We start from the raw sequence: 8,720 nt of genomic DNA, 5'->3' as shown, positions 1-8,720 counted from the left end.
TTCACACACACATTGACACACAGACGGCAGCGGAAACCATGCAAGGCACCAATCTGCTCATGAGGAGCAGTAGGAGGTTCTTAGGGACACTTTGACAGTAACCCGGGGGATCAAACAGGGAACCTTCCGATTCCCAAGTGGCCGATCTAGCTCCAGCCTAACTGTCACATGATGGCCTACATGTGATATTTTTTATATGACTTAGCACAGGGGTCTTCAACGTTTTCAGGCCAAGGATCCCCTAGCTGAGAGAGAGATGAAGCAGGGACCCCCTACTCTATATTGTATAAAATTGTGTTTCAGATTACTTTTTTTTTTTTTTACTTAGTCTGCTATTTTTTCCCTCTACACCTATAGCCTCTTTGCCAAAAATAGCCAATCTACAAGCTCTCATTAGCCGAAGATCTGATATTTTCGGCTAATGTTCCCCTCAGAAAAGGAATTCTAGGGTTCAAGTGGTTAATGTAAAAAAACTAAATACTATCACACAAAGATTTGGCGGACCCCCTATAGTAGCTCTGAGGACCCCCTAGGGGTCCCGGACCCCCTGTTGAAGACCCCTGACTTAGCAGAACTGTAAAAATAGGTTTGTGTGGTACAAGTTCATACATTTCTTACCGTGTGTTTTTATAGATCGTCAATAATAATAATAAGTGAATATAATTGACCTAAATCAGCAGTACCATCCCAACAAAAACATCAGTTTAAAATGTACATGAGAGAATGAACAGATCATGTCCCTTTGGTTGTTCTAAAGGACAAGAGGAGGCCACAGGGGAGAGCAGACTTCTGGAGAACCTCCAGAAGATGGTGGTGGAAACAAATGAAAATGCACTGCCCAAATATACGGACGCCATGCAGGAGCACTTGTGTGATGTCATAACACGCTGTAAGTCCCCGCCCACCCTCGCTCTCACTAGGGCAGGGGTCTTCAACAGGGGGTCCGGGACCCATAGGGGGTCCTCAGAGCTACTATAGGGGGTCCGCCAAATCTTTGTGTGATAGGATTTAGTTTTTTTACATTAACCACTTGAACCCTAGAATCCCTTTTCTGAGGGGAACATTAGCCGAAAATAGCAGATCTACAAGGCGTTGAGAGCTTGCAGATCGGCTATTTTTGGCAAAGAGGCTATAGGTGTAGAGGGAAAAAAGAGCAGACTATGTTAAAAAAAACACAATTTTATACAATATAGAGTAGGGGCTCCCTGCTTCATCTCTCTCTCAGCTAGGGGGTCCTTGGCCTGAAAACGTTGAAGACCCCTGCACTAGGGGCTTGTCTTGTTTGTCTACTTAGACAGTTAAAACAATGTCAGATGTAGGTGTAGTTCTTTGGAATAACTACAATTCCATTATACCAACAAGTCAGTTTAAGACTGAGGAAAAAGAGAGAGAGAGAGAAATGCAATGACATCATTCAATGACATTGATATATTGATCGAATATTGAATAATATGCTGTTTAAAAAAATGTTTTACTTATTGCCCTTTAGCCATTTTAGAGTTCTCTGGCATTGAATTGCTTTGTAGCATGGAAGGAATGTGATTCACCCAAACTTGGCTCTTGTAAAGATATTTTGACTGGGAGTAAAACCTGTCTTGTCTTATGTAATTATTTATGTCTGGTTGTTAATTTGCTCACACAGTGGAGGCTGCAAATCACATGGCACAGAGAGTCCAGCAGAGGGAGCTAGATGCACACCAGGTAACATAACTGGCTCCATATAGACAATTGACTTACATTTATAGTAGCTTAATGCACCGCCAGTATAATGCAGTCCATAATGTGAAAATCATTAGAATCCTAATTATATATTTTTTTGCATAGCAAATGATCCAGTTACATTATATGATACTGCTGATGAAATGTAGTCAGATACATAGATGTACAAACTACACAGAACCTTTCTCACTTGCTTTCTGTGACCATCTATGACTCCACCTGAATAAATGAATGCCCTATTTTATATATTGTTGTATGATAGTGTCGCGCAAAAGTAGTACAACAGGCACTCTACAAGATCTTTGAAAATGTTCTCCTTTAACAACATGTCCAAAAATGTATATGCCAGATTGAAAGTGGTTAAGTGTGTCTGTGGGCTTTATAAATGTTTAATCAATTAAAAGTATCAACAAGAGTTTGAGAGTAAATAATAACCACAGGACCACAGGTTCTATTTTCCAATTTCCTGAAAAGTTATGTTTTTTTTGATACAAGGTTTCCACGTGACAACAACATGTAGGAAGGTAGGTCTTAACTAACACCCATTAAGACCTGAGGCTGGTTCAACAGTTTTCTAAAAAACATATGTTTCGATTAATTGAGTAACCTACAAAGGACCCCAATGGAAACAAGCCATAGTGCTTTCTTGGGTTTAAAATCCTCTTAACAGACAGTATTGAACTGTACTTCCCTGTGCTTGTCTTTGCAAACTGTTAATAAAGTATTCAATCAATCAATGCTATATCAGTGGTGCTCAAAGGTTTTTCATGTCAAATAATATATATTTGGTCACCCCATCTCAAAATGTTTTGTTCCAGGGATCCCGAGAAGCAAAGATTTGAGTAAAAACTGTTTGCTTAAAAGAAATATATATATATATTCAAAGCAAAGTTTTTCCAAATATTTCAAAAATAATAGAGCGTCACTTCATGCCGCGCTATGAGCTTGCATATCTGCTATTTTTGGTAAATTGTGACACACACACAAACACAGACACACACACACAGACACACACACACACACACACACACACACACACACACACACACACACACACACACACAAACGTCTTCATTCGTTTTGCACCGTGTTTGTATACTTTGTAATCGTATTTGTTCTTACCTAAACTTACCTACGTTTCTTTTAAAAGTATTATTGAATAGATAATCTATTCAATAATAATAATTAAAACTAATTGTGGTCAAAATGCAGAAAGTCACAGCCCTGAACTTTAAAAATGTCAGGAAAGGTATGCAGAATGGTCCTTGTGTATATGGTCATCATCCAAGGAATTTAGGGGGAAAGAAATTTGATTCTGTGACCTATACTGTATGCTTCAAAACGTATTGGACAAAAGTTATTTGGAGTCATTTTCTTTTGGACAGTAGAGGATGGGACATCAATCACACCTCTAAAATAGGCAAACTTTCTGCAAAGATATCAGATAAGAGCCCACAACGTGTGAGCTTGTAGATTATTAGCCATTTTAGCAAAGAGATTTGATGAAAAAGGAAAAAAGGAAGGGGACCAAGTATAGAGTTAAGTTCAGTATACCTGAGGTTAATGTACTAATAAATTCATATAAATTAAACTAAAATATATTGCTAAGCTGGTCAATTTGACATATTTTACCAGCCATGCTGCAAAAATTGGGAGGAGTAGTGAATCAGACATTTGTGGATCCTATATAATAAATGGGTGCAATGACTACTGCGGTTGCCTAACTATACTAACAAATGTACGTTACAGTAGGTATATGATGTGCAGGTGCTGGGCCCTAGAAAGCCATGGCTCACTGACCTTAATGAAACCAGGCCTGTTGCCCTGACCTCTGCACTGATGAAGACCTCTGATAGTCCTCAGCTGGTCGATCTCAAAGGTATCACATTTGCTCAAATCCCTGCAGTTTGTCGAAGGGGCCAGCTGGTCCGTGGATGATGCAGTCAAGATGGGACGGTACTTTTTCATCCATTGGCTTGACTGCTCTGGGAGCGGTTTGTGGACTTAAACTCTGCAGCACCATTAACTGGCCATCAAAGATGACCGTGTGCCAGCCTGATCCAATCTCATATCATAGTTTGCCTCAGATTTACTCTGACAGGCAGGAAGCAGCATTTGAGTGAGCACACGTCTGTCAGTCAGCACTGCCACTGGACCATCACATGTGTGCTCTCCTCTCTGTTCTTTCCTCTCTACAACACAGGTTTTCAAAGTGGGAGTTGTAGGCACCAGGGGGGCCAAGTGGATAAATATATAAAAAATATATATATAATGAGAAAAAAAAATCTATTAAAATTGATTTAATCAGTTTAACCGCTTTCAACTTGGTGTCCGAATTTTTGAGCATGTCATTACTGTCAATCTCTTACAAGAAATCAAACATTTTCAATATGTTGTGAGCTTGTAGATTGGCTATTTTTGCTATTTTCTTTTTCATTTTTTTAAGCGATTTTGCAATAGGGGACCACAACAAGAGGTTTGGGAAAGGGGTTTGGGAACCCCTGCTCTGAAAGACTGACTGTACTGTACCTCTAAGGACATGGTGTGACCCAAATGTGTGGGACTCATCTGCAACAGCACTGAGTCAACATAAAAACAGATGGCAGAACAGCTGGTGTCCTGGTGCTGTCGCAACAAACTCGAGTATAAAGCAGCCATTCTCAACTGTGGAGCCTGGCCCACTGGTGGGCCGTGCGGATATTGCAAGTGGGCCCCCAAATAGAAGTCTATCTCTATCTATATATATTTTATTTTTAAAAACTCAAGAAAAAAAAAGTATATTTTAAGAGGCTGACTATCATTTTCTTCTCGTTCTAATTCTAGTATATAATTTCTTAACTATTATGACATGCATTATAGGCAGCCAGTGGATTGGTGTTCCTGGCAAACTCTGGGGGTATATGAGGAAATTTACAAACGTAATGGGAAGCTGCGCTGGTCCCAGTTGTTTGAACCCACCATTAGGCTGGCCAGGGAGGGATTCCCTCTGCCACCCTTTTTGACGCACCTCCTCAAACCTCAAACCCGGGGCACACTGGTCAGGCATCAAAGCCTAACCACTTGGCCATTGGTGCGCCCCGCAGGCAAATTTCTCATTCATGTATCTATTCACCTACAGTGTCTATCTTGAATCATCAAAGGGCACAATACCCTGAGTTCTGCCCCCCCCCTTTTACAAAAGCCTAAGCAAGGAGTTGAGTAAAAGTGCCCTTGACACCCAGCAGATGGAGAGGGAGACTTACATTCGTGACTCCCACAGACTGGCATGGGGATCTTTTGAGATTCTAATGTAATTCCATGAGCTGCCTGGGAAAGATGAAATGGATGTACTGTAATGCATTTGAAAACAGACTATAAACCGGTACCTGGTATAAATAGGTACCTGTTTATAATCTGTTTTCAAATGCATATCACTGTCTGTTTAAAGAGACGTTATGGTCTTTGAGATTATGGTTGTTGTTGAGAGTAATTTTATATAAAGTAAATGGTCTGCATTTCTATAACGCCTTCATCAGAAGTGCTTTACAATGTGTTTTACATTCACCAGTTCTCACACACGCACACACGGATGGCAGAGGCAAACCTACTGAACCGGGAACCATGGTACCCAAACGACCCATCTACCTCCCTGCAAATACAGTACCAGACAGGTGACAATATCCCAGTGAGCATTATTTCCTTGTGTTGTGCATTGTTATTTCTGCTCAGTTGTGTTATGTGTCGATGTTCTTTTCCAGTGAGTTGTTCTGTAACAAGAACAACTTACTAGACAGTGCTGAGCAAAGGGGACATTTTGAAGTTCCCTAGTTAGCTAGCAGAAACCATGGAAACCATAGCAGAACAAGGGGCAGATGTCTTCTACACTGGGAAGATAGGACTTCACTTGATCCAAGACATTAAACCGGCACGACCAGGTGGGTGAGATGTCAACATGGCACTACTGATTCTTTGGGGGGGATCGATGTGTGGGTAAAAATATGACAGAATGGGAACAGTTATTTCCAGGTATGTTGAACTAGTCATCTCCTATGAGAGGACAGATAACAGTTTGCATGTTACCTCTATTCCTCCTGATTTCTGCTACAGTAGGTGGGAGTGTGACATTGAAGGTTCTTAGCTTTTTCTAGGTACGAGTAGAGGATGCATGGACAATTCCTTGGGAAAATACCCTGATGCACATGCCTCCATCTCCTGGGGGTGCCTTGCTCGCCTTTGTTCTTAAGATAATGAAAGGTCTCTTTTGTAAAATGGCTAATGTTAAGTATTATATACTGTGTCTGTGAGTCATGGTGAATGAGATTAACATGCCAGACCACTGGTATAACGTGAATTATTATTTTATGACTACAGACTTTCAATGTCTGTCAATGAAATGTGAATGCTTTGTTTTATTTAGTTTTAAATCCAGCACTGCCCCAGTATTTGTTGATGCCAAAAACAACTTGAAGTTTGAGGTTGGCTTTGATAAGGTAACCTATCTGGGTTTTTATTTTCACTGTCTAGCAATAGTACATGACTAACATGGATGTTAAGTATCTGGCAGGTAGACCCAAACGCAGAACCTCGATCAGACAGAGGTTTAGGGCAGTCAGACAGACGTTAGGACAGACAGATGGGCAGGCAGAACATGTATGTCAATGGTTTATTCCGAGAAAAAAAAGTCTGTATGTAGTCTGTTGATTGAGTAGTCAGGTTGATTGGTAATTGATTGACCAAAAAATATTCAATTCACGATGCTAATGAAAGTTAGATGATATTAAACACATATTAAACAACCTACAAATGAAATCTAATGCAGAACAGAAGACCACAGAATGCCTGCAGAAGGCCTAAATTGGCTGGAGGCTATCTCATGCTTACAGTTCATGTCATTATTGCATTAAGCACCAACCATGACAATGTTGTCCAGGTGTCAGGTGTCATAGCAGCAGCAGAATTAAGAGTGAAACACAGGAAAAGGTAACGTGAGAGTAATAAGAACAACATATGTCACTGTTTGTTGCACCATCAAGTACAAATGTTCTTGTGAGTCATCTGACAATGACAGTTTGCCTGTATTTGGCTTCAATGGCTGAGACTGACAGCCCTTTTCTAGTTCATGTGTACTACTCCCAGGAACTTGTTGGTAATAATGAAAACATTCTGCTTGATTTTAGAACCAGCCATGATTGAAACAATTACTTACGTGTGTGTGTGTGTGTGTGTGTGTGTGTGTGTGTGTGTGTGTGTGTGTGTGTGTGTGTGTGTGTGTGTGTGTGTGTGTGTGCGTGCGTGCGTGCGTGCGTGCGTGCGTGCGTGCGTGCGTGCGTGCGTGCGTGCGTGCGTGCGTGCGTGCGTGCGTGCGTGCGTGTGTGTGGTAACGTGGTCAATAGTGGCGAAGAATGGTGGCTGCATCACATTCAAGCAGCTGGGTTTTGTAGGACTGAAGAGGCCATCATCTTTATACTGAACCCTGCAGCCTAGACTGTGTTAACCACATCAACACTGGCATACCTATTTTTAACTAAACTTTTCAGAATAAATAAAAAAAAATCTACCTTTTTCAAGATTTGTCAAAATTGAAGTTTAAAATAGGGAGCAAGTGGTTAACAATGTGCCTCACCAGCAATGACAACATGTACTGTATCATGAGCTTAGCTATATTAGCTAAAAGGGGAAGTAAGGAAAGGCCACGGGGTAACAAAATGAGTTGGGTTCATCCTGCAATCCACCCTTTAGTTTTTTTGATATCTTATATGTAAGTGGACATTTTGGCTTAATGATGGGGTTTATCCTCCAGGGAGCATGAAGGTCCACACTACAGCAAGTTTAATAGCAATCTAGCCAGTAATTTGTGACATGTTGTGTATTGTTGTTTGGGAGTATAATAGGTGGACAGATGGACGGGCCGACATCTCTAACACTTTTTACACAGGGGAAGTTTTTTTTAGCAGGGAAAAACAATGCAATAAATGTTTGGTTTCATTAAGATAGAGCTGTGATATTATTTCAGAGCCGATAGATATACTGACAGACTACAGCACTGTAGCATGACTTTCAATTGCTGTCAATGAAATGTGAATGCTTTGTTTTATTTTGTTTTAAATCCAACAGTAAACCCTTACAAACATGCATAACACATTTAATTATGTTTTCAACTTTTCATAATGTCAAATGTAAAAAATTTAGGTAATTCTACAGTTTTCACAGATTCATTTTCAGAATAGGTCTGTTATGAAGAATTGGAATTAAGAGTAAAATCCGATTTTATTGGTTATGAATCACAAAACAAAACAAAGCAAACAAACAAAAACATGCCTTTCATTTTTCCCAGGTCATGGTTAATTTCATGTCTGTTGCAAACTTCAGTACAGGTTGCAGTCGACAACTTGTGAAATAGTTTAGTTCAGTGGTTCTCAAAGTGGGGTCTGTGGACCCTCAGCGTTCCTTGAGGGGGTTCCAAATGGACCTTTACAGGACTGTAACTCTGGGATTGTACAAATGGATCCATAAGGGTCTGTTTGGTTCCATTTGTCTCACAGTTCTGGCAGTCCTTGAAGTAAAAATAAAACGTTTGAGAACCACTGGGTTAAGTGTATCCACATTACATTTTACACTTGTGAGATGAGCAATAATTAACATCATGACTGTTTGTATGCCATATATCACACAATGTAAGGAGCATGAGAAACATTTCTTTGATTGAGACAAAGGGAACAGTACAGCTGAGTTCCAGTCATGTGGTTTATGAATTAGTAATGAACTCCGAAGTGGATACTGAAGTATTTTCCTCCAAGGCACAAGATGTGAATTATGAAAACATGCAAATTGTGCTCTACTGTACAGTATGAAACACCGCTGCCTTTGCTGCAGTACATGACAAAAGTGTTCAACTGGATGGGTTATAGCTTCATATTTTTGATTTCTTGTCATAAGCCTCTTAAGTGTGGTCAAACTGCATCTACAAATGTATTTTCTTTCAGAATAGAGACCTTCAGATGAAAGATCTAAACCTTATCTAA

Source organism: Gymnoscopelus microlampas, assembly GCF_963454915.1.
Source record: "Gymnoscopelus microlampas genome assembly, chromosome: 21".
Classification (NCBI taxonomy): domain Eukaryota; kingdom Metazoa; phylum Chordata; class Actinopteri; order Myctophiformes; family Myctophidae; genus Gymnoscopelus; species Gymnoscopelus microlampas.
Note: the sequence above shows the minus strand (reverse complement) of the source record.